General features: G+C 34.8%; 1 protein-coding gene across 2 annotated transcripts in view; it reads left to right on the top strand.

Annotated features, from left to right (window-relative positions):
* Positions 1-27,530, top strand: part of ADGRL2 (adhesion G protein-coupled receptor L2) — a 266,791-nt gene that overhangs the window by 31,785 nt on the left and 207,476 nt on the right. For both annotated transcript variants that reach the window (XM_082354785.1, XM_082354786.1), the window contains one exon: positions 23,866-23,907. The gene's annotated coding sequence lies outside the window, so the exon portion shown is untranslated. The remainder of the gene's footprint in view (positions 1-23,865; positions 23,908-27,530) is intronic.

Below are 27,530 nucleotides of genomic sequence, written 5' to 3'. Positions count from 1 at the left end.
TCAGTAAGGTGATGCTGCCTGGTGTACTAAGTAGTATCTGAGCAGGAGAGAAAGTGAACTCCCCTCCCATTATAAGGCCAAGGCAAACACAGGGCTCATAACTGCACGGTAAGGAGTCAGGTTCCCTGTATAAACTGCTGGACACCTAAAAAAAACACTAAAGAAAACACGCCAGTCATTAATTTTATATGTTATATTGGTTTGTTAGTGTGGCCATAGCAAAATACCACAGACTGGGTGGCTTAAGCAGCAGAAATTTATTTTCTCACAGTTGTGGAGAGGCTGGAAGTCCAAGATCAAGGTGTCAGCAGGTTTGGTTTCTACTGAGATCTCTCTCCTTGGCTAGCAGATGGCCACCTTTTCACTGTGTCCTCACACAATGTGTCCTTTCCCCTGTGCATGCCTGGTGTTTCTCTCTGTGTTCAAATTACCTCTTCTTATAAAAATACAAGTCAGACTAAATTAGGGCTCATACTAATGGCCTCATTTTAATTTAATTACCTCTTGGAAGGCCCTACTTCCAAGTACAGTCACATTTGGAGATGTTGAGGGTTAGGGCGTCACATATGAATTTTGAGGGGGTAACAGTTCAGCTAACGACATGTTTTGTAGTGGGTTGAACATTGTCCCCCCAATAGATATGTCCACTTGGAACCTCTGAATGTGAACTTTTTTGGAATAAGGATCTTTATAGATATAATTAATGTAAAGACTCCTAGATGAGATCATCCTGAATTAGAGTGGGCACTAAATCCAATGATGGATGTCCCTATAAGTAACAGAAAAGGAGAAAACATACAGAGATCCAGAGAGGAAGGCAATGTGAAGACAGAGGCAGAGATTGGAATGATGTGTCTGCAAGTCAAGAACAGCAAAGATTGCTAGCAGCCTCGGAAGCTAGGAGAGAAGCATGGAGCAGATTCTCCCTGAGTCTCTAGAAGAAACCAACCCTGCTGACAGCTTGATTTTGGACTTCTCACCTCCAGAACTGTGAGAGAATAAATTTCTGTTGTTTTAAGCCACCCATTTGTGATTATTTGTTGCAGCAGCCTCAAGCAATGAATACAGATATTCGTACAGGGAAATAATAAACACAGCTCCCATGCACTGACGACTTCCAGGTGCAAGGCAATATACTAGGTATATATTGTCTCAGAAATCCTCTAATCATCCATGTGAGATAGGTACCATTTGGCCCATTTTGCAGTGAGAAACTGAGGTTTAAAGGGGTCTAACTAAACTTCCCCGGGAGGCACAGGTAGTAAATATCAAAGTCAGGATTCAAACTATCAGTTTGACTCCATATTGTGGTCATTCCACTATGCTGCATGGAACTGGTAGATATGAGTATCTTGGAGCAATAATGAATGAGAGATTTTGTGCTGAAGGTGCTCAATTTATTGAGCTTAGGCAGTGATTCATGGAGGCACTTATAAAGAAGAGCAAGAGGCAGATAGAAGAGGTATTTGTCCTTGATATTATAGGGAATGCTTTGCCCCAGCATCATCCCGTCACTAAGGCAGAGGGATAAGATTACCCTTCTCTTCTAACTATCCTATATCAGTTGGGGTTCCTATGATTTACTTCTTTCCTCAAGGCTCTGCTAAACCCAGTCTCTCCTACAGTAATTTCATTGTCGGGCAGGAATGTGTTCTTTCTTGACATGGGTCTAAAGCGTCATATTCAGTTTGCAAGCTTGGTTTTGCCTTAGATTCAGATCTCTGTACCTAGTAACTGCAATCTGATTCCTGGTTGCTTCTTTATTGCTCTGGACTGTGAGTGTCATGAACAGAGAATAAGTGGTCACTGAGGACAAGTAGACAAGGAATAAAGATAGAGATAGCCGGTGGAGTTTTATGTGAGCATTCTTGCCCCATCCATTTATAAGCTTTTCCTCTTCCCCATCTGTAGCTCTAGAAAGACTCCCTCAATCTCAACTCCTCACCAAAGTTCCAACTGATAATTTTGTCGTGTTGATGGAGCCCAGATTTTCTAACATATAAGTCTGAACTATGAAAGAAGAAATATTTCTATAGCTTAGATATTTTCATATATTTATGTACTTCAAGCTCAGGAATACATTTATTTTCCAGCTCCTCAAGAGACTATAAAACTGTCAACATGATCTGAGTGCACAAGTAGAAGTTCACTAAACACCCAGTAGGATACTAGCCATGGAACTTCTAGAGCCATCCTGGGCAAGTAGAACCTTTTGGGTCTGGCCTTTAAAATTAAAACAATGTATATCTATTTATTTATAGTTATATAAATACCCACTCTTGGGTATTTATATGAAGAAAACAAAAACACTAAATAGAAAAGATACATGCACCTCTCTGTTTATTGCAGCATTATTTACAATAGCAAAGAAGCAACCCAAGTGCCCATCAATAGATGAATGGATAAAGAAGATGTGGTGTATATATATATATATATATACATATATATACAATGGAATATTACTCAGCCATTAAAAAAGAATGAAATCTTGCCTTTTGCAACATTTGGATGGACCTAGAGGGTATTATTGCTAAGTGAAATAAGACAGAGGAAGACAAATACTATATGATTTCACTTATATGTGGAATCTAAAAAACAAAACTAAGAAACATAACAAAACAAAAACAGAGTTATAGATACAGAGAACAAACAGGTAGTTTCCAGAGGGGAAGGACATGGGGAGAGGAAAGAAAAAAGTGAAGGAGATTAAGAGGTACAGACTTTCAGTTGCAAAATAAATGAGTCACAGGTATGAAATGTACAATGTGGGAAATATAGTCAATACCTATGTAATATGCTTCTATGGTGACATATCGTAACTGGACTTAACATGGTGATCATTTTGAAACGTATGGAAGTACCAAAACACTATGTTTTATACCAGGAACTAACAATGTTGTATGTCTACTATATTCCAAAAACAAACAAACTCGTAGGAAAAAAGATCAGATTTGTGATTACCAGAGGTGGGGGGTAGGGGAAGGGGAATTAGATGAAGGCGGTCAAAAGGTACAAACATCCAGTTATAAGATAAATAAATACTAGGGACCCAATGTACAACATGATCAATATAATTAACACTGCTGTATGTTACATATGAAAGTTTTAAGAGAGTAAATCCTAAGAGTTCTCATCACAAGAATTGTTTTTCTATTTCTTTAATTTTTTATCTATATGAAGTGACTGATGTTCACTAAACTTATTGTGATAATCACTTCATGATTCATATAAGTCAAATCATGATGCTGTACACCTTAAACTTATACAGTGCTATATGTCAATTATATCTCAATAAAACTGAAGAAAAAAAACAAAAAAAATTTAAATAATGTTTATCTTTGTTTACTTATAGCTGCAAAACTAGAAGATGTCCAAATTCCATAACCCCATAAAATATTATTGTTGACATTATCAAACTATCCCTTGATACACTGGATATAACTAAAGACTTGAGAACAAACTGAAACCCAGGTTAGAGTTCAACATTTGAAACAGTCTGCTAAGACAGATCACAAAAGCTCTTCAGTCTCAGTGGGATTCTCCCTCAGTAGGGACAGCCCAACACAGGGAAGGTTAATCAAACAACAGAGTGGACAATGAAACCTTTCCACAAAAGTCCAGTGGTAGCTCTACCAGTTTAGGTTCCTAAAGCTGAAACTGATTATACTCATGGTGTCCACTGTCAGGACCTTACAGAAAACGTAGGCAGGCTAGGCACACGGCAGTTAGGGTGAGCTGCAGAAGAGACCCACCAAGTGCAGTGGGATACTCTTCTTTCTGTTACTCATCTAGCAGTTTGACCTTTCCCCATTCTACTTAGTGAGACTAAACGTGCTGTGATTTTTCTACCCCTGTTTTCCTGATGCACTCTGGCATTCCAACACCTGTGTTTCTGACCTCATTTTCTTTGTGTTGTCTTGGCCTCACCTTAGGCCCTGAACTCTGTGCTGTTTACCTGGGATCCTTAAACTAGTGACCTAAGTGATCATTTCTCTAGATTCTATCTTCCCAACAATTAACCTGGTTATAGGGCTCCAGCTGGCAGGACTTGGGCTACTTCTGCTGTCACTCATTCCACCGGGTGCTTCTGTATGCCTGCTGCCCCCGACAACAGTGGCTTAGTGCCCTCCTGATAATGCTGGTGCTTTTGCTTTTGGAATAATCAGGCCAAGAGAAAGAGCTTCACAAAAAGACCTTTTGTGCTGGCAACTGTAGACAAGGCAATCTATTCAGCGTGAACCAATCCAGTGAAGCAAGCCTGGCAGACAGAAAACAAAACAAAACAAAACCACAACCTCACACAACGAGTTGAATTAATTAACTCAGTTATTCTAGGGCAACCTTACTTGTTGAGAGTGCAGTCTCTCCAGTAAAACTGCAGGGTGCAAATCCATCCCTGGCTCCACCACGTGCTGCAAGACCTTAGGCAAATTATTTAACTGATGGGTGCCTCAGTTTCTGTGAAAAGGGGATAGATGTGTTGGGAGGCTAAATATGAAATCATTCGTGTAAACATCTACAATAATCCTGGCATATAACTAGTGCTCAGTAAGTTATTAATGGTTTGATAGAGAATCAACCCATTTCCTCTAACTTAGACACAAAATCATCATCTCACTCAGAAAATGCCCTGACCTGGAGAAGTGAGAAAGAACCAGGGTAAAGTCTTATTATCTGTTTATATTAGGACATAGTGTGAACTGATCTCTTCTCTACCCCAGCCCTGCCCTATGGGAGGCAGCGAAAAGTAGGAAATGAGCCTAACCTGTTAAAGGTGATTGATAACTACTGATTGATAAATAAAGCAGGTAAACAGAGCAGGTAAACAGAACTAACTTCATCAGAAGTCCTAGAATATCAAGCTTAGACTCACTCTACTCCAGGGGTCCCCAACCCCCGGGCCGTGGACCGGTACCGGTCCGCAGCCTGTTAGGAACCGGGCCACACAGCAGGAGGTGAGCGGCGGGTGAGCCAGTGAAGCTTCAGCTGCCGCTCCCCATCGCTCGCATTACCGCCTGAACCATCCCCGCCCTCCCCCCCCCACCCCCCCGGTCCGTGGAAAAATTGTCTTCCACGAAACCGGTCCCTGGTGTCGAAAAGGTTGAGGACCGCTGCTCTACTCAACATACCAAGCAAATCTCAACCAGGTTATAGTGTTTCTCAACAGGGGAACTCTTAGGGTGAAGTCACTTTAAAGAAAAGAGTGTAGTCAATGCATTTTTCCTCCAAATAATTCTGACAAAATCTTCATTATTTTGAGTGTTTATTAAATGCCTACTGAGTACATAGTACTACTGGATGCATATCCACTTTAAGGTTTATTTGAATCAAGACAAATCACTGTGAGTTTCTGGCACCCTTGAATAGGATTTCTAGTCTATTTAGTAGCCATGTCTGAAGTGGCAAGTTATTTTTGAGCCCCGAGTAGTAGCCATTAACACAGTATAACTTAAAACCAACTTTTAATTTCTGTTATTTTTGTGAAGCTAAGTCAAACACTAGGCTTGGCAATATTTCTGTTACAATTTTAATACCTTTTGGCCTGAATGATTGCATTGAATAATCCTAACAAGGTTGAGACAAGCACGTGGTTTATTCAGGCACGGATACAGAGTCCAGACAAACACAGGGACGTTACTCAAAGCTTTTGAGCCCCCGTAGTGCTTACTGTCTGTACTATACAGACTCACCACTAGGAGCTCCAGCCAACATTCACATTTAGTAGTTGAAAGTTAAACCATTTGGTGGGCATTCTTCTCTACATGCCCTCCCTAGATGAGATATCTAGAGGATCAGCTGCTATGAACAGAAGTAGGGGGCTTTTGAGAGGAGAAAGGCATGCAATATAGCAAAAGGGATGAACGAGGTTCAGATCTCAAAGAAAGTAATAGAGAAGGAGGGTCAAAACCTGCAAGTTGAGTGTGGAAAAGCAGCGTGATGGCTTATAGAACAGAATGGAGAAGGACATGGTGAAAGGTTTTTATTACCACAGAAAGAAAGGCTTCATATGGAAAAAATATATAAGCTGGAGCGTTATGTTTTCAGTACACTGAGTAGTCTCATACCCTTTTGTGTATTATAGGATAGAGGCTCATTTCAGGTGAAGATGGTACAAGAGAATTCTAAGAAGAGTGACTGGTTCTAGAATAAGGGTAAAGAAAATTAGAGTGAAGTGAAGTTGAAGAATGAAGTCAAAATAGACACAGGAAATGGAAAAAAAGGAACCAGTGATAAAGAAAGATATATTATAAGGGGGAAAAAAATACAAAAAATAATCTTATGATTTCCTTTGAATTTAGACTCACCTTTAGAAGATAGACATTTTAGGCAGTATATTTTAGCATTTTGAGTGCTAACCATTGGGACACTTAGTTCAGGGAGATGTAGTTTTTACATTTCAAGATCCATATCCTGAGATCAACTTTAACATAGTAATGATCATACTCATCATAAGCAGAACATAATAACTGGATATAGTCAATTAAATGTCATTGAGTATTACCTTTACTTCTTACAAGTCTTGGGATCTTTTGCTCTTAAAATTTAAAGGTACATGTGAATTTTACACAAACTATCTACTTTTTCTCTAAAAGCTAACACACTAATAGCCCCTGACTGAATTCCCCTTAGAAGCTATATTTTTCTAAGTAAGAGAAATCAACTGAAGACAACTTTTAAATATTTCTAACCAAGAGGACTGCAATATTCAATCAAGTTAATGTTATCAGTGTGGTGATTATTTGAATATCTTTGATGTCAGAGCCATGCCTCAGAATTTCAAAATTCACTGCACTTTGAAATCAAAGTATACATGCTCTTTTGCTACTGTAATATAAAATATATATATTAAAATTTTATCAAAAAATTGAACACACAAAAGGAAAGTGCAAACGTTGCCAAGGATTTTGATAAAAATTTAATTTGTTTTCAAATATCTTATTATCTATGAAATATATAAAACATAAGCTAGCTATGAATGTGGTGTATATTTTACTGTTTGTTTGACAAAAGACTGACGTTTCACTGCCATGGGTTTACATTAGCATATGCATTTTTAAAAGACAGATGTATGTATTATAATGGAAAAAAAAAAATTAGGCCAGGATTTGGGAAGCCTATGTTTTAGCCTCAATCCTGCCCTTGTCTCCTAGCTGTGCAATTTTTTAAACTTTTTTTTTCTCTTTTAAACTGGGAATAATATATTCCCTACCTAGCTACCTAGTTCATTGAGCATAAAAAAGATAGTTTCAAACCAAATCTGTAAAATTGTATGAATCATAATTAGTTATTTAGATGCAGTTTCCTTAGGAGTCATAAACAACTTCACTCACTAAAGGTTTGCTATCCAATATATTGCTATCTCTCTCTTCTTCATATTGCCAAACCCTTACACTTTCTTCTACTAGTGGAAAAAGTCAGAGAAGGAAAAGAGAGATGAAAACGTTTCACTTTTCAAATCCATCCCTTTATTATCATACTTTAAACTACACTGGTTGAAGATTTTGAGAGAGATGGCATTGAATTCAACACTTAAAATCAAGTGCTTGATGTCTTGTTTGTACCTTTTGACTTTGAATAGCTTCATGTGAAGAGTTAAGAATGGAAGCAAAGAATGCAACAAAAAATAACATTTCAAAAATGAACACTCCAGAAAGAGGATATTTTATTGTTAGGATCATTATTATTATTCTAGCCCTAGCATAGTAGGGGATCAGGAATATTTATGGTATGAATGAATGAATAAATGAATGAATGTTTATCGTTACAAGAAAAATTTTTATTCTTCTTATACTTAATTAATTGCCGTGGAGGCACTGTTACCATGAGTTTTTTTTTTGTTTTTTTTTTTTCTTTTCTGTCCCCAAGTAATTGCTTTTCCCGGGATTTCTGAATTGTGATTTGTTGCCTCTTTGTCAAATGTTAAGACCTATAGTCACCTTTTAAGTTTGGCAAGTTCAGTAGTAACACTTATCTCTTCTACTTAATCTAGAGGTGAAATTTCCAGAAGCATCTTAAAGAAAAGAGGAACAGGGCTTAGACAATTTTAAAAATAAATAAATAAATAAATAAAAAGCCACTGTCCTTGCAAAAGAGTGACGTAAGAGTTAAGGAAGTTAAGAGACAAAACTGAACAAATGAGTCTGAGGGGAAAGCTAGCCTTTTGCAGAGTAAAAGGAAACAGAAAGATTGAAGTACTTTTGACCAGCCTAATGAAGGGTTTTGAAATTGAGGGTCCTTAGAAGAAACATGGAATTAGAACAAGTTAAAGGAGTAAAGAATGTAGGGAATGAATGGAGAGGGCTTGTTTGTCTAGAGTTGGTGCCTTAATAGAAAAAAAGGCAGGCCGGCAGCAATGGCTGCAGCTGGTAAATTGACATGTGTAAGAATGAGGGCAGGAAAACACAGTGCTAATGACAGAGATTTTTTTTTTTTTTTTAAAGAGCACATGAACTAATCCAAAGGAGTTACTTAAAATTACAGTTCACTTTTTCTCTCTCTTTCCCAGAATTTTTTAAAGAGAAGAGGGAGAGGGAAAAGAAAGGGGTAATTTATAGGATGTACCTTAGGAACCATTATTAGAAGAATAAAAAAGAGAAATACTGGCAAACAGAAGTACATTAGAAATGCAGTAATTAAAAGGTTCTATAAGAAAAAGAAAAAAATCAGAGCTAATAGTCTTCTATTAACCTACTGTGACTTACAACTCACATTTCACGTTTTTTCTACTACAAAGATCTCTGTTACCATGTGTAACATCCACATGCAATTTTTGTTGTTGTAACCATGGATATGTAGTAATGAGTAGATCTTAACTGGTTTTTGTATGTTCCTCTAGTTCATCTCCTTTAATTTTAGGTGATGAACCATAGCTACTCTTTTAGTAACTGATATCTATTTTGGTAATACAGCAGTTATCAAAAAGTGATAAGGAGAAACAATGAAATGCATTACAACATTGAAGGAAAGGAAAGGATGAGGATAGATGTAACTGGTGTGAAGTGTATTTATTCTGGGAAAACTGAGATAGTATGTAAATGTTGGAAGTGAAAAGTTAGAGATATATGTAGAAAATAAAGTGGGAATAAGAAAATTGTAAACAGTGTGATGAATCAGTTCTTAAGGTAATTAACCTAAATTCCTGATGGGTGTTTAAGCATTCTATGAACACATGAAAGCACTTGTGTTTCTAAATATTAAATTAAGATATGCTCAAAATTTCATGAGGAATCAATATCCATTAAAATACTCGGCATGTTTGGCAATGTTCTAAACACTCCTCACATCGTCTCATTTAAAATACTTCTAAATTGTATAAGGTAGGAACTAATATAATCCCCATTTTATAAATGAGAAACTGATGAATAGAGTTGTGAAGCAGCTTGCCCAAAGTCACACAGGTAGTTAAGCGGTAGAAATTTCAAATACAGGTTAAGTCTGGTTTCAAACACAGGTTGACTCCTGAGCCAGGCCCTGGTAACCACTGTATCGTCTGTGTCCAAGAGAACCATAAAGATAAAATATTACTCTTGTAAGTGAAATGTTTACAAAGAAACCAGCAATAGTATTTAAGTACTTCATTGGAAAGGCAGCACACTCAAAGGAGCAAAGAAAGATCTTAGTGTTCTCTATTCCAGGGCTGAAGATGGTCTCTCTCCCAGCCTTATTGCAGTGAACAAAATGCTGCTCAAAGATAATGTCTCAAAGTGCCTAACTTCTGGCAAGGCAGTATCTGAGACATTGGTGAAAATAGAGCAGAAGAGCAAAATGCAACAACCAGATGTCCCTGTTTATGTTCCTCTTTCTTCTGTTGTATATACTCTCCCCCGATTCCAGCTCAAATTAAATCACATGAAATTGTTTGAAGATTATCTGTGTGTTACTTGAGATGATAATGTTTCATAAATTTTTTTAATGTTATCCGCAATAACTCTTGCACCTCACTTGTTTCAAGGACAGCATAGGAATTAATTTGAGAACAAACCAAAGTACTCCAGTACCTTAACGATCATTAAGCATTGAGTTGATAACAGAAAAAGCCAGAGATGGGTGACTGCAACTCACCCTGTCAGTTCAAAGGGGAAGGCATCTCAGAAGATGATAAGTACAAAAGCCTTTTGTCATGATAACTAGATGCAGCATTCCCTTTGGGTTATTAAAGACCCATTGTGAAGCTAAGAAGAGAAGACTTCATAATATTAAGAAGAAAAATAGTTTAACTTTTCTAACAATATAAAATTTACAAAGTGCATAGGCAGATATAGTCTCTCAATCTATCTCTCTGAGAAGTAGATAGCTCTGTATCCTTGGGAAAGTCACTTATTCTTTCTTGAGCTTCAGCTTCCTCAATTGTAAGATGGGAAAAACAATGATTCTCCTTAAGCAAGTTACTTAACCTCTCTGTTCCCCAGTTTCCTCATTTGTAAGATGAGAGAAACAATAGTATTAGGTTGAAATGCAACAGTGTTTCACCTACAGAAATGCCAATTTCATATGGTTTATTCTAATAGCTACAGCGTGGTTGTGAAGATTAAATGGGTAGATACAACTAAAATAGAGACCAGGGATTCCCCTGGTGGCGCAGTGGTTAAGACAGATTCTTAAATCTGCCTGCCAATTCAGGGCACACGGGTTTGAGCCCTGGTCCAGGAAGATCCCACATGCCACGGAGCAACTAAGCCCGTGTGCCACAACTACTGAGCCTGCGCTCTAGAGCCTGCGAGCCACAGTTACTGAGCCCGCGTGTCACAACTGCTGAAGCCCGTGCGCCTAGAGCCCGTGGGCCACAACAAGAGAAGCCACTGCAAGGGGAAGTCCTTGTACCGCAATGAAGAGCAGCCCCTGCTCGCCACAGTTAGAGAAAGCCCGCGTGCAGCAACGAAAACCCAACGCAGCCAAAAATAAATTTAAAAAACAAATTTTTTTAAATCTCTTAAAATATATAAAATAAAATAGAGCCCAGCTCTTAGTACACACTCAGTGAATATGATCTCAGTTCACCCTCATAATAGTCCTGTGAAAGATAATAGTGTTCCACCTTTGAATTTAAATTTATGTGAAAATACATAAATAGTATTTATGGATTTATAAGGGGAGAAAATGGTAGGTTTGTCCTGTGGTTTCTAGGCTGCTCAGTGTTTATATATTGTATCAGCCAACTTGCAAGGTCTTTGAGCTGCTTTTCCCTCCCATTCAAATTTGTCATCCACGTGGTGGTTGGCTAGTTTTGTGTTTGAGGTTTTAATAAAACCTCATGTAACTTTGTTTACCTTATAAAATGGCTTGAGGCCAAAAGAATAAGTATTCCTATGCTCATCAATTCAGAGAAGGATATAAAAGCATGTTATGTCAGAGGAGATTTTTCAATGGATTCAGTACTGCTTGGTTAAAAAGAAATAAATTAAAATACAATTTATTATATAATATTATAATGCACAAGGATAAATAAAATGAAAGTTCAGAGTCATTTCTTTGTGTATTCTGATTATTTTGTGGAAAGTTTTTCGTTTTGATTTTGATTTTTATAATGCCAGTTGTATGCTCCTTGCCAGTGGACATTGTGCCTTTGCAAGTATATGTGTATAATGTTAACATTGGTATGTATTAAAAAGGAATAATTTATTAAATTGAAAGTATAGGATGCTAAATATTATGAAGGCAAAATGAGTAAAAGAAACAAATATTTTTAAAACTAACTTATATTTTTTAAAGTTCCCTTGAGAATGAGCTACAAAAATGATATGCATATTGTGTAAAGTGTTCTCTACTGTGAATAAATGTACTATATAAAAGTCAAGATATTATTATAGTTAATAAGCCTTATTATTGGATTCTCTTGCCAATAATTTAAATAGTATAGTAGCTATTTTTGGCTACTGTTCTCTTCAAGAATAAGTAAACTAATTCAAACTTGTACTTTAAATATTATTTATTTGAGAAATAATGTAGAATGTACCAGGATTTTTTCCCATAAAATATTTTTGAACATGTGTGAAATCTAAATCATTAAGATGTAGTCATATTTTGTGAACACTATCAAAAAATAAAGATCAACAGAAAAACATACTGTAGGTCTTTCTCCCACCCTTTCTTTTTTCTCAAATGTAATCATTTGAGAGGATTACTGTAATTTTTGAAAGGATTGAAAGGAATAGAACAGTAATCTTACTGAAAAGGAATTTTAATAATTGAATATCAACATATTATCTTATTTGACTGAAAAAACAATTTTTCCTTTAATAGTATATATGTAGCGAGAGAGAAAGTGTGTATGTAGAAATACATAGAACCAGTATATTTTTTATTGGGTTTTTTGTTTGTTTTAATTCTAGGATCTTATTTCTAAGTGGTGACTTTAGACAGAAGCTAACATCATCTTCATTTTACCAAAGAGAAGACTAGAGATAAGAGAGTAGGAGTGATTTGCCCAAAGTTTCACAAGTATTAGGAAGCGTTCAATCCAGAACTCAAATTCCCTTGTCCAACACTCTTTCTTTACATATGGATACTACTGACTTCTGTTTACTAATCTATCTTAGAATTAACCACTTTCATATTCTTACTTTTCTTTCCTCTTAATTGATAATATCAATTCTTTAAATTTATAATGGTATTATTAGAGTAGGAATATACCTATTGAGGTAAAAAATAAAATGCCAGTTTTTGCTTGGGAATAATAGAAGACTTTTGGACCATATCCACAACCTAAATGATTAAAATTGAGTCACTATTTGTGGGAGTTACAGAAATATTTATCTGGAAAGTGGCTAATGAACAATAGGAAGATTTATAGATTTTGTCTATCTCAATTGCTTCATTTTCTGTTCATTCTTGTTCAAGGACACATGAGCTCTATCAGCAGACTGAAGTATAATTCAGCTACGATGACTTTTTTTTTAGAGATAATTATCTTTTTAAAAATTTTATTTATATTATTTATTTTATTTTTGGCTGTGTTGGGTCTTTGTTGCTGCACGCAGGCTTTCCTCTAGTTGCAGCAAGCGAGGGCTACTCTTAGTTTTGGTGCGAGGGCTTCTCATTGCGGTGGCTTCTCTTGTTGCGGAGCATAGGCTCTAGGTGCGCGGGCTTCAGTAGTTGTGGCTCGCAGGCTCTAGAGTGCAGGTTCAATAGCTGTGGTGCATGGGCTTAGTTGCTCTGTGGCATGTGGGATCTTCCTGGACCAGAGCTCGAACCTGTGTCCCCTGCATTGGCAGGAGGATTCTTAACCACTGCGACACCAGGGAAGCCCCCACTATGACATTTTTTTAATAAAAATAATTTTAAAAAATTATGAAGATTTTGTAACTCATGTAGAAATCCTAAGCAATATAAGAAAGTTTATTTTTGTTTTTCTTTTTTTTTTTTTTTTTTTGGCTGCACAGCTTGCAAGATCTTAGTTCCCCAACCAGGGATTTTACCTTCACCCTTGGCAGTGTAAGTGTGGAGTCCTAACCACTGGACCACCAGGGAATTCCCACAAAGTTTCTTTTTCAATTTAAAAGTCCACTTGAACTGCTTCCTCAACTAAGGCTTTCTTTCCCTTCTACCTTCCCAATTTACCATCTTGTTTGATATTTTCTAATTTTTACAAAATGATTTAGATGCAGCTAAGAGTTCACTGTAAATTTGACCCAAACTTTAAGAAAACCAGCCAACAAATATGAGAATAATATATTTCTCATCCTGAGAAAGATAATCTCATTGGATAAAATGACAAACTAATGACAAAAAACTAACCATCTGTCTAAGACAGCTCACCTACCATTACCTCCACTCATTCATACTCTATTTTATCATCTTATTTTTCTTCTTAGTATTTACAATAAACTGGCATACAACATATGCCTGTTTGTTGTCTTTTTTCCCCTCACTAGATAGTAAGCTCCATGAGAACAGAAAGTTAGATAGATTTTTATTTTCTTAAAATGTGTCTGATACATATAGATTCTTCATAAATACTCGAGTGAATAAATAAACTAGAAATTCGTTGTTTGGGGAATATAATTTCGTAGTTAAGTGAATAAAACTAACTATATTTGTTGAAAAGATTTCTAAAATCTCTGTAGTGACCATGGCAATATTTTGATTATGATTGAACTTCATATTCTTTTTTAGAACCATAATTCTGAATATTATTTATTATTATATAGTATAATATATGTCATGGGAGTTACAGTAAAATCCATACTGACTTGATAACTGACCCTGTTTTGAATAAATTTCAGTTTGGATGTGATTTCTTATGATTGGCCAATTTCCCTGAAAGGCAAATAAGTAAAATATATTGATCAATTGAGAACTGCAGCTAATTGGGGTTTTTTTAATAGTAATCTTTTATTTATTTTTTTATTTTTTTATATTTATTTTTTGGCTGTGTTGGGTCTTCGTTTCTGTGTGAGGGCTTTCTCTAGTTGCGGCAAGCGGGGGCCACTCTTCATCGCAGTGCGCGGGCCTCTTCACTATCGCGGCCTCTCCCGTTGCGGAGCACAGGCTCCAGACGCGCAGGCTCAGCAGTTGTGGCTCACGGGCCCAGTTGCTCCACAGCATGTGGGATCTTCCCAGACCAGGGCTCGAACCCGTGTCCCCTGCATTAGCAGGTAGACTCTCAACCACGGCGCCATCAGGGAAGCCCGCTAATTGGGTTTTTACTAAAATTTGTTATACTAGCACAGAGCAGGCACTTAATAAATATTTGCCAAATATGTGAAGTCTAGTTAGTTAAAGTGGGCTTATTATTTTGTTTTTAGTTTCTCAAATAAAAAGAAAACTTTTCAGTTAAGTCTGTAATATGCAGCAGCATTAGAATCCACACAGCAGACAAGCAAGTTAAACGTATTTCAAGTTCTCAGGTCTCTTCTTTTTCGTATTCCTTTCCCCTTGCCTTTTATTCTCTTTCCTTCCTGAGCAATTTAGGACTAAATCCACTGTGAGGGAACAAAGAAGGTAAGCATCTGTAGGGAGTGTGGACGAGGAGAGCCTCTGCAGCCTAAAGAGCAGTGTTGTGGCTCAGGAAGGGTGAGAAGGGTGGAGGGTGTGTTTAGCAGCAATAGGATATTGGTTACACACAGCGAGATTGATCAAATAGGTAACTATGTTAAGGATAATCGGGAGATAGGGGTTTCATTGTTGCAGGAAGTAGTTACAAATATGAACAGAGAGAAACTGCATTGGTTTGGAATGGAGATATCAGTGTGAACTCCTAAAGTTTCATAGATAGAGACAGAGGTAAATAGAGATGTTAATATGTGTACATACATGTAGAGATAGATATATAAATAGATGAATTTTTTCATACATATATTTCCTTGGTTCCAGATCCTGAGAACAACGACACACCCAAAACAATGGGCACATCTGCACACTTTCCTCCCAAACCTTGGTTTCTAAATATCATTCTCAACTTAAAAAAAAAAAAAAAAAAAAGGACTTCTTAGAGAAATAGCTGATTCCTGAGCTGGGACATGAAATATACAAAAATGAGCCTAGAATATCTTACTATGCCAAAAGTATGGAAGTTACTCATACGATGCCAGGGACATGTCAAAAAAGAAGTCAGGTTAATGGGAATCATGATGACTGTATCTGAGACTACTTGAAAATCAAACTGACTAATAGTAACAGCAGATTATATACCACTGGATAAAATGTATATCCACAAGTCCATACTGATATAAATAAATAAATACTTAATATAGTTGTAAAAAAAGGGAAAAAATGAGCAATTTTACAATGATCCCCTTAATCATGAGATCAATATTAGCATAACAAGTAATGTGCCAACTGATAGGATACTACAGGAATATTGGATACTTTTCTTTAAAACAATATATGAAAGTACATAATTTTAAAAACTATGACATCATAATATCAAATTTGTCTATAATTTAAATATTAAATATTTAGATTAGAATATTACCCTCATGTAGTGGAATAAAATGAAATGTTTTACTTGTGTTTGATCTCTAGTTTAGCTGGTCAAACAAGTAATAATTGTTACCATATCTGCACATTTAAACTATCTGGAAGATTGTCATTATTATTCCTATTACTAGCAAGGGATCACAGAAGCTGGCTATCTTTCCCCAAAGGAAAAAAAATTTAAAGGAGACTACCTTTTGAATACACCTTTCCCTATTTTGAGGAATATTCTTTATTCTTCTGCAGAATTGAGTTGTGGTATAAGGGGGCTGGAATATGACTGGAGAGCTGAGAAGTATGTGGGCCCCAGGTTATCTGAGATTTGCTGGCATTTTATCGAAAAGATTTTGCCCCATGCTAAATGGATGCCAACTTCAGGGAGTTCCTTTTCGTCAGGCATGGTGATGTGCTGACAGAAGCCAAGAAATAGTAACAAGGCTTCTTGGACTTCATGGACTCTTTCTTAATTTGGGAGAAAATTAACTTTTCACAAATATTATCATTTGAAGAAATTTATGGTATTCATTTAAGAAAACACTCAGAATTCCATGTTACTAAGGACAAGTTAGGCTAAAGTCAATAACATACTATAATGGGTTCAAAATACAAATCTCCTGCTCTATAGTTATGGAAACTTAGACAAATTATTTAACCTCTTTATACCTCATTTTCTTCATATGTAAAATGAGAGTAATAATAACACCCAAGTCCTAGGATTATTATGAGCATTAAATGAGACAACACATGTAAATTGCTTAAAGTAGTACCTGGAACATAGGAAACACTCACTAATTCTAACCATTGTCACAATTATTGGAGATCAAGGAACAAAGACAAAGATATCATGCAAAAACAGAAGCTATGTTAAGAAATCAGTGATTTCTTGGACTTCCCTTGTGGCACAGTGGTTAAGAATCTGCCTGCCAATGCAGGGGACATGGGTTTGAGCCCTGGTCCGGGAAGATCCCACATGCCGCAGAGCAACTGAGCCCGTGTGCCACAACTACTGAAGCCCGTGAGCCTAGAGCCCATGCTCTGCAACAAGACAAGCCACCCACCACAATGAGAAGATCACACACCGCAACGAAGACCCAACGCAGCCAAAAATAAATAAATTTAAAAAATAAAATAAAATAGATCAGTGATTTCTTAGAATACATTTTGATTGATCGCTCTCTGAATAAATCTATTTATTGTTATGTACCTGACACCATATTAGGGCACGCAGATTTTTTTTCAATCTGTAAGAATAGGGATGATAATAGCAATATTCCTCACAGCATTATTATAAGGATTTAATTATAAAACTTAGCAATTTGCCTGGCGCTATTAATAAGCATTCAAAAAACACTAGTTGTACTATTACTAATTATTATTATCATTATGATATAATAAGATCAGAGTTTGAGAGATACTTGAGAGGGAATAATTACATTTTATAGTGTGAGAAGAACAGAAGAGCTAATATTTCAAGTCTTTTAAAGAATAAATGCAGTTTTTCCAGATGGAGAGGAGGGAAAGAACATTCATTGATTCCCCATGTGTTTTACCTAAATTTGACTTGTTTTCAAAAAGTCAGTGGGCCCACAATTATTCCATTGAGAAAGTGCTTTTGAATTGACCATGTCCCCACAAACTAATCAATCAACAGGTAATTGAGCACCAAATCTGTGAAATATACAGATAAAGTCCACGTTCTCTCTTTGTTAGCATACTTTCCATGAGGTTGACATACTAATCTTCCTAAATGCAGTTTTCAGTATGCCATAACTGCCGGAAAACATAGAGTAGTTCTCAAATGCCTGCTGTATCAAGTGCAAATGACTGTCTAGCTTTAAGGATCCTCTGCCGTCTTGCAGTTCAGGGTCTAGCACCAGCACCAACATCATCTGGGAACTTGTTAGAAATAGATAATTTCATACCTCAATCCAGACCTACCAATTAAAGTCTACAGTTTAACAAGATCCCCAGATATGCAAATTAAAATTTGAGAAGCACTTCTCTACAATACCTATTAATCTAAACCAAACAAAATCACTAACCCATAATACAACCCATGGTCCCATCAAGAAGGATTAAATCCTTTCACTAATATCTCTGCATTCAAAGCAATTGAATTTTGCTCATGTTCTTAACTCTACTAGAAATACTTTATTTCCTTCCTACCTGCTATTTAAACCCCATCCATTCCTGAAGGCCCAGTGAAAAAATCTCATATCTTCTGTCAAACTAAGATCATTTCAAATTACACTAACCTTCCTGAATACTTCTTGAATTTAGGTCAACGCCATTTCATTCCTCTTACTATTCATACATTATTCATTGAATAATCATTTTCTGAATGCTTATTATTGTTTACCAGGCACTGTTGCACTGGCCAGAATGCAAACAAAAATGCAGATTTCCCCTGCCCTCATTAAGCTCACAGTCAGAGCAATAATGGTTCACTAGAGATACCTTAAACTCCACAGGTAAGAAGTGCAAGCTGGTAGATGTAGGGGTGCAGGACCATATTGGGTAAAACTACATGATTTGTGCTTTTTCTCAGTTAAATCTACTTAAATGAAGGAAGTAATGTAGAAATATATTAAAAGCTTCTGTGGCATGAAATAGATTAACATTTTAACTGGTAGAGACAAAACAGAGATATTGTGCTTTGTTTCATGTTAAATTCATAACCCTATAGATGATTGTAAGGATTTTTTTAGGCCAGCAATGTATTTTTCTTCATTCATTCAATAAATACCAGAATTTTTTTTTTTTAACATCTTTATTGGAGTATAATTGCTTTACAATGGTGTGTTCGTTTCTGCTACCAGAATTTTAAAGTAGCTGCTATTTGTCCTTTTGTGGCTTCTTAACTTTCGGACATGGTAGGCACTAAATAAATACTTGTTGATTGAAGACAGTCTTTGATCTAAAGTTGGGGACTAGGTTTACACACATGGAACAACCATTGCACAAATGCAGCCCTTTCCTTCTACTGCTACGCATGACATAAGGAAATGTTCATGAATTTGCAATGACACTTTGGTTTACTAGTAGTGTCTTTTGGATCAAAACGTTCCTCCAGGGTGCCATGGAAATATTTCTGTTTCTCTGTAACTTATGTTCGTGTTCACCAGAGACTGGTTGGAGCACAGCCAACCAAATGGGACTGGCTAGTAAAAGCTTTTGCGGGTGAGGATTTTGGAAACAAGTTTCAAGACCATTTGCCAGCAAAACCTCAGCAGGTGTAATTTTAAACAACATAATGTAAAGATTTGATTTGCAGAGGCCCGGAGGGGCAAGGGAGATAAAATACTTAATGAGGTATTAACATCCCATAGTCTTTGAGAGTAAAAATACAAGTTAGCATTTCTTGGTGTTGCAAAACAACTCATCAGCTCTTTAGATAGAAAGAGATGCTTCTGGTAGACAGCCATTCTTCAAAAGATCTCATGCTCTAAGCAACAGCACTGGAGTACATAAAGGTTAGATACTGCGCAAGACCTTTGTGAGCCCCTTGGTTCCTTCAACGTGATTCAAGAGAGGATCACACAAGGAAATTTCAAAATCAAACTAAGTAAAAAGACTATTTCCACCTAACATAAACTAGAACTTTACGGAATCTAGTATTACACAAAAAGTAAACATTACTTTGACTCAAGAATCAACAACTTCTTTATAACCTTCAAATCGGTTACAACTTTATCTTATTCAGCAATCTTGTTGAAGATGAGCATTCCCACGTGGAGTTCAATTTTCTCTTTAACTTCTCATTTCTCTGGGTACAGAAAAAAAGCTCTGGACCCTTAATTGAGCAATTACTATTTCTTAAGTGAATATAGAGTTTGAGAATAATGCCAAAATCTTCCTTTCATCCAGAGAACAAGTCTAACATAGGCAGTGGTGTACACCTTGTCTGGCAGCACCGCAGCTTCAGGCAGAAGAGCCAAGTCAAGACTGAACGGGGGAGCTCATTCTTCACCTCTATTCAATCCCTTCCATCTACTGAGGTTCTTGAAGGAATGCCAGTTAGGACCAATTTACATGTCTCCTTGGAGGTTTTAGATAGCTCTTCACTAAGAACTGTTTATCTCATTTAGACCATTTCTCCAGAGTAGGATTCGCAAACTACCTGCTGAATATGCTGTTTGCAGACCATTGCTAGGTTTCCATACCAGTATAAAGCACTGGTACTTGAAAAATTCATTTAGACCCATCTGAACTTCCAGATCCAAATTTGTAGAGTGCTTCAACCACATTTTTACAACGTTGTCCCAGAATCAAGCAACAGAAAATAAAGGGTTCATATGCAAACAGTACATGGAATATGCTTAGACAAGGAACTTGGTGCTTCATAGCTTGTGCCATTGTTTAAGTAATTCTAATTGTTTTAAGTTTTTCTTTATAGAGAGCTGGAATCTGCTTTTCTGGAACTTGTATCATTTGTCTTAGCTTTCTAAGACACTCAATGTCTCCTTTACATAAGACTTTCAAATATTTGAAGACAGGTTTCATGCTTCCCCTCCTGTATAGGTTTCTGTTTTTAATTAAACATCTATTCCTTCAGCTATTCCTAAGGTTATGCGGCTTCCAAACTTCATCATTAATGAGAAGTTAGCTTTTCAATAACTACATTTTGAACATAATCTGCTAATAATCAGCTCAAAGCTCAAAATATATGACTTGTATTTTACAGAATATTTTTTATGTTTGGTTAAGTTTTGATTGAATGCTATGTTTAGTGGTCTGTAATACATAAGATGCAATCTAGAAATTGCTATTAAAATGTTGGACTGGTAGAACCAGGTACAGAAAGCATCTTTTTGGTGGTCTCAATTAATGAAAATTTTACTAGACACTACTAAGTGGTGATTGAAAAACCATGCTGAAATATTACTGTCAGCTACTGGTATAAAATTTCTCACCAAAGAACTATCACAGCTTCAGGATAAAATGTTTGTTATCTAAATACAAATTTATAGCAGCCACTAAAATTGTTAGGAAGACCTTAGATTACTTTGTTCCTTAATCACAGTTGAAAATAATTTTTATTACACAGTATCAAATTAAAAGTTACTATTTTTAAAAATTCCAAACATTTATAAAAATATAATAAGCTAACACTTTAAATCCGACTTGAAGACAGTTTGAATATTCCTTATCTGCCTACAAAAGTTTCTCTAGTCTTTTGCAAAATGCTAAAGTGATGATTTGTCCAACAATGTAGATGGTTAATATTCACCCACGTGACATCAACAATTTAATGCATCATGCTTTCACTTCTCATTAAAATTGCTTCATTACTGAAGCTTAACCAAATTTTCTTCATGTTTGGCCCTCCATTTAAGTCTGTTACCCTACAGTTTTCTTCCTATATCAGATTTTGCTTTGTCTTGAATTATTTTCTTTCCTTCTTTTACCTGCTTTCAAGAAATAGAAAAAGCCTCTTTGATGTGCCAATTCAAAGTATGTTCAGATAAAAGGTAAATAATTCAATAGGCTTTTGAGGAGGGTTGACATCTGAATGTTGGAGGTTGTTTACTCATCAGCTCTCCTATTGAGGTCAGGTGACCCACATTAGTGACTTGCTGGAGTGAGTTTTGAATTTGTAAAAAACTTCTAATAAAGAATAGTGACAGAAATAGCAAAGAAATATCAATGAAGTAGGAAAGTCCAAGTGTATGTTCTTATCAAGTCTTACACTTGTCCAATAGTTACAAACCTCTCTGAAAATATTTATATGTGTGTGTGGAGGCAAGCTGCCCATTGTAAGAAGTGTTATCAGGTTTATCAGGACTTGGTTGTAAATTTGACTACACAGTTTTGGCTCATAGAGAAATGAGGAGGAAATATCTGATTAAAGTGTGCATTGCTGCTGAGGCAAGTGAATGTTGCCATAGCAATTGAGATGAAATGTGCAAGAAGTGAGATAATTAAATCTAACCCCTTTAGTAGTTTTGACAGTCAATGCACTGCCAATAGGAAAAGTTATCTGCAGTATTAAGATAAAACACATTCCTCATGGAAAGTCTCCTTACTAGTATTTTGTTGTTCCCTTTCTAAATACATTGCTTTAGGTGTCTAATTTGAATGTTCTTTTGTAATAATCAAATACAGTTTTGACCTTGGTCTGCAGCTGCCTAGAATTTCTGCTGGTTTATTGTATCATGGGAGTAGACATCTATAAAAAAAAAATCCATTTTTTTCCCCTCTAGTTCTTAAAAAAAAGTATACTAAAGCCAAAGCTGTCATATTTGAGCTTGAAATTCAATAATATCTAGAACGTGCTGCCCTCTTCAGGAGCTGATGCTTAAAAATACTTTGATTTTTTTTTTTTAGCAGTTTAGTAATTATAAATATAAGCTATAATATCAAAAGTTGTATTAATAATTCTTTAGAAATAAGCACTGCACACAATAAAGTATTTCTAAGTCTAAAATGTTCCCTTGAAAATCTTTCATTAAAAATCAATAAATACAAAAATTTTTGAAATAAATTACTAATATTTATAATTAAATATGAAAAACAGCTTTCTTAGGAGAAACTCTGCTTGTGGGAAGAATTCCTCAATTATTACAGAATGTCAGACTTCCACATTTACTACCCAAATGTTTCTTTAGATTAAAAATGTCTAAAAAATAAGATATTTTCTATGTGAAAAACTAAGTAGGACACCTTTCAAATCTTAATTTTATCCTCCAGCGAAAAGTCAGTAAATTTTGTCAGTATTTGTCATTTGAAATTTTCACTAATTTTCATTTACTGAAACATCATCTTTCTTGGAAATAATGTTTTCAAGTTACACTAACATATTATAATTTTTAGTCAGGATTACTTTATTCGAAAAAAACATCGAAGGATCTGAAATGTCATTATCCAAAAATTAAAGTAAATCCCTTTTCTGCATATGTTATTTATGCTATCATCTAGTTTTAGCAGAGGGAGATGTACTCAGTGTGTTTTTCTCTAGATTAAGTTTATGATTCTTACAAAAACATAAAGGAACAGAAAATGACCAAAAGTTTATGATTCTTACAAGAACATAAAGGAACAGAGAATGACCAATATGTAATGACATTATATATCAGGATATGAGAAAAGCATATTTTGTTACATCCTGACATGTTCCTTTTTTTTTTTAATATCTTTATAGGAGTGTAATTGCTTTACAATGTTGTGTTAGTTTCTGCTGTACAGCAAAGTGAATCAGCTATATGTATACATATATTAGAACTATTGACACTAAGAAAGGTTATTTTGTACTAATTATTAATTGTGAAAGTCAATGTTAATTTAAAAATTTTAAAGGACAGAATAAATTTAAGAACGTATATACCTTTTCAAAATACAAATTTGTTCTGATTCTTACCATGTGATGCAATTAAAACCTGTTTTTAATCAACAGAAAAAAATAAGAAAAAATGTAGCTCTTTATTACCACTTATTCAGTGTGGAAAAATAGGAGCTTGGACTCTTAATTCTGTTTTCAGCTCCTACATCAGATTTTCAGTTCAAGATTCCAAAAAAGAAATGTATCTGCATATAAATAGATGCAATGGTCATTAATGCTGACTTCAAGAAAGTAAAATGCCCCTCAGTTTTCCCTAAAGAGTTTTAAGTATAGCTGTCCTATCTGTTATCAATGAAAAATTCAACTGAGCTAAAGGGGAGAAAGAAAAAAAAAAACTTTTGACAGTATTCTCTTAATCCAATAATATTTTGGGGGGGAAATAAAATGTTTTATTCCTGACTTTGAAAGTACTTATCACAACAGTTGTTTAATCCTAAGGTAGCTCTGTCCAAAGGCATGTAATACACATTCAAGAATTCTTAGAACACTGATTTGTGTTTTCTGCAATAGATTTACTTCATTTTTGTTTTGGTGCTGATGCATTACATTTGGCAGTTAGGATCCCTGTGGATGGAGATATAATAAATAATAATATTTTCTTTGCTTTCCAGGGTATTTATGGCACAATGATAAATTTCATCTTTCCCAGAATGGTAAGTAAAGAGCTCTTTCTATATTTGATAGTACTGAACACAAACAAGAAAAAGTGCATTGTTATAATAAAAGTGGAGTATCATATGCCAAATGTATTGAATGATCTGATAATTATAAGGTAGCATATACTCTTGAAATAAATGGATACCGCATTCAAATTCTATAAGCATTCCAAAATTCTCACCAACTACGCTACAGGCTCTTCAGAGGGAATATAAGGTTTTTGCTTTCTCTGTTGGTTTGCATTTGAACACAGCGTACTCCATATTTTGTTTTCTGCGGTAATTTATTTTAAAATACACACAGATATAGAAATAAATGTGGTTTACATTCTATGAGCAAAAAGAAAAAGCATATCTGTGATACATATTGAGAGTGGGTGGGTAAGAGTCCTTTGGAATTTTTACTGTTACATAAAAACTGATTGTAATCTATGTTTGACCAGGGCTTTGCAGCATCTGTGAATTTTAAAAGTATATATCATAACTTCTCCAAGGCAAGCTAGCTACTGTATGATTTTGTCTAAACTCATAGTTTTGTTGTCTTTATGTTTATATGACTTGAAATGGTAATATTAAATTTAGTCTTAATCATAACCTCTTTACAATTTAAATAACAATAAAAATCAATCTTATTGAATGGGAAAGGTCCATGTAAAATTATATTCCTTAACAAGTTATTACTGTCTCCTACTAAGTTCTTCCCCCCATTGGTTCTTGCATGTTCCCTATAAAAAGAAGGAATTTCTCACTGTAGAAAAAAATCACTTTGAAATAAACCAATCATCGAAAAGTACTATGTTAAGTGAAAAAGCAGAACACATTATAAATACATTATATGTTGTACACATTTGTGCTTGTGTATCGAGAGGAGAGAGAATTGGGATCATACTGTAGGCTTAGAAAAAAGACTAACAAAAGGCACACAAACAGTGGGAATATAGGTAGTTTAGTAGTCTTCATTTCTTCTTAATTTTCTGAATTTCCTTTAATAAATATGTATTATTCTTATCCGAAGAAAAGCATTATTTGAATAACAGGCTATTCAAAACAGTATATTATTATTAATGAAATATATATATACGTATATATATATATATATATATATACATACAGTTGAGGAAATACCTCTTTGTGCCAATTGCATAACCAAAATGATCTTATACAATTAAAAAAGAAAACAAAAACCTTCCAAACCGTCCTAATCCCATAAGGAACTAAAAATATAAATTGAATATTAATTGAGTAAAATTATACAATAAAATAATGAAGGATTTAAAATCAGGTTGAAGCTATTACTTTTATTAATTTTACTCTAATACAGAAGCACTCCTAGAATTCAGGCATATGTGTGAAAAAAAATAAACCTTTTTAAACTGAAATAAAAAGATCTGCAGCTTCACATTGCTTTTTAGCATATAAGAATTTGGTGTTTTATGAACTTTTTTCAGAAGAAGGAAAAAACTATGTAGGAAAAGGCCAAAATATGAAGGTAAACCTTTTAAAATAAACTCACACTTTGTCAGTAGATCATACTAGTTAGTAATAGCAGAAAACTTTGATCTAAAATCTACTGTGTAATTTACCCAGCTACAACCAATTGTCATCTTTGCAACTTGAATGTGTAGACTTATTTTAAGATCCAAGATTAAAAGAAAACAAAGTATGTTAGCAGAAGAGATGGTTTTAACCTAAAATAATGTTAATAAATCATGTTAATAGTAAGCATAATAAATAACGCAAATAATCAAATATTTTTGAGATTAAAGATTTCTTCTCAAGAGTAATTTATCATACACTGTAAACTCAGCATTAAAATATCAATTGTAGTTACATCTCACGTGTCCAGCAACTTATCTGGAAATAAGCCAATAATTTTAGAAGACATTTTAGGGAGGGAGAGGTGCTCCAGTAAGGATCTAATACAGTTCACATTAACGCTTCCCAGGTCCTCCCTTCCATCTTACTTGCTCTCAGTTTGCATAAAATTATGACAGAACTGGTTCTCTGATTGTCTAGCTCGCTAACTGGAAGGCAAACTAGCAAAGCTGGGAAGGACCAGAGAAGAACACATTGAAAAGCTAGAGGCTTTTCACACCTATTCACCACCAGTAAGAACTGAGGAAACAAAGATTAGTTGTATGATATTGAGTAAGACATATCATACACTTGGGTTCAAAATTCCTGATCTGTTAAATTGAGCAGTCATACTGGAAGATTTTTAATAAAATCTGAATTCCTTTCTAGCCCTAGAATTTTGCAATGAAATAATATATCCTTAAACTTACTATACAGAGCAAAAGATAATATTGGGTGATTTGGGAGTTGTTAAAATGAAAAAGGTTTTAATGATTAAAAGGGTAAATTTCATTTATTTGCAAAATTCACTTATATCGATTCAAATTATATACTGTAAATGAGAGATTATATACTGTGTATTTTGCTGATATTCTTTCCATATTACTATTTTTAAAACATACCTAGAAATTTAACCTGAATTTTCTCACCTTGAATGAGGTACCACTATATTTAGTGTGTGAGAGAAAATCTAACATCAGACCCTTCTAAAGAATGGGGAGCGAAATTCATCCCTATTTGTATATGGAAATATATATTTCTAATAGGTTTATGCTGCCGAGATGCTAAACTGAAATACCGGGAATCAAAAATTTTAATTTATAGTTTTATTTTTTGCATCCACTCTGTAACATCTTTAGTGCAAGTAACATAGCATGACATTTTAGAAAGCAAACAAAATTAACCTCCTGTCCATAAGCAAGAGCAGGGTCAATGTAACAAATTATTGGATAAATAATACATCTGCTTATTCAAATTATTTCTTTCTGACTTATAAGTGTGCAAATTTAAATAAGCAGCCAAAGTTCTGAATTACTACGTGAAATGAGTTGAAATGTAAATATATATTTTGTTGACATGTATCTATTAAAACTGAACAGAATAAATCTTCAGCATTACCAAAAATCTTTAATAGATTGGAGATAAATGACAACAATTTAAATAAAGAAAATTTCTCAGTGTAATTTGCATTTCAACAAAATAGATGTTTCCTCTCATTCACAATGAACAAAGTTTGAGTGCATATTTCTGTGAATAGTCACAGCATCTAATCTTTAATCAACAATAAAATATACTTTATTTCTGGGGATATTAATACAAATTTGTAACTTTATTTCGTTAATGATAAAAGTGCCATGTTGGACTTAACTATAGCCAGTAGTCATTTTGCCATTTATTTTTTAAAATTCTACAACAGTTTCCAATATATCAAATGTCCATTTTTAGGTCAGATGATAATAATATTAAAACATTGTTAATTGGCCAACAGGTTGATTACTTTCAAGGTTTTGAAAAAAGCAAAGATAAAAACAGGCCTCTCCTTTTCTTTCAATTAAAATTGCATGCAATTATTCTTGTAGATTATAGATCTCCTTTGGGATTTCCGGTTTCAAACAACTTTTTGGTTCATTTCACAGGAATAATATTCATCTTAATTAGGAAAAACAATTGATGGGCTTTTTACAAGAGGGAGTTCACTCTGTGCACTGATTACTACCATTAGATTATCCTATTTAAGAAAAAAAAAAAGCCCTGCTTTTAAAGCA

This window comes from Balaenoptera borealis (genome assembly GCF_965194805.1).
Source record: "Balaenoptera borealis genome assembly, chromosome: 1".
In the NCBI taxonomy this organism is placed as follows: Eukaryota; Metazoa; Chordata; class Mammalia; order Artiodactyla; family Balaenopteridae; genus Balaenoptera; species Balaenoptera borealis.
The sequence above is the reverse complement of the archived record's forward strand: the minus strand, read 5'-3'. Positions and strand labels throughout refer to the sequence as shown.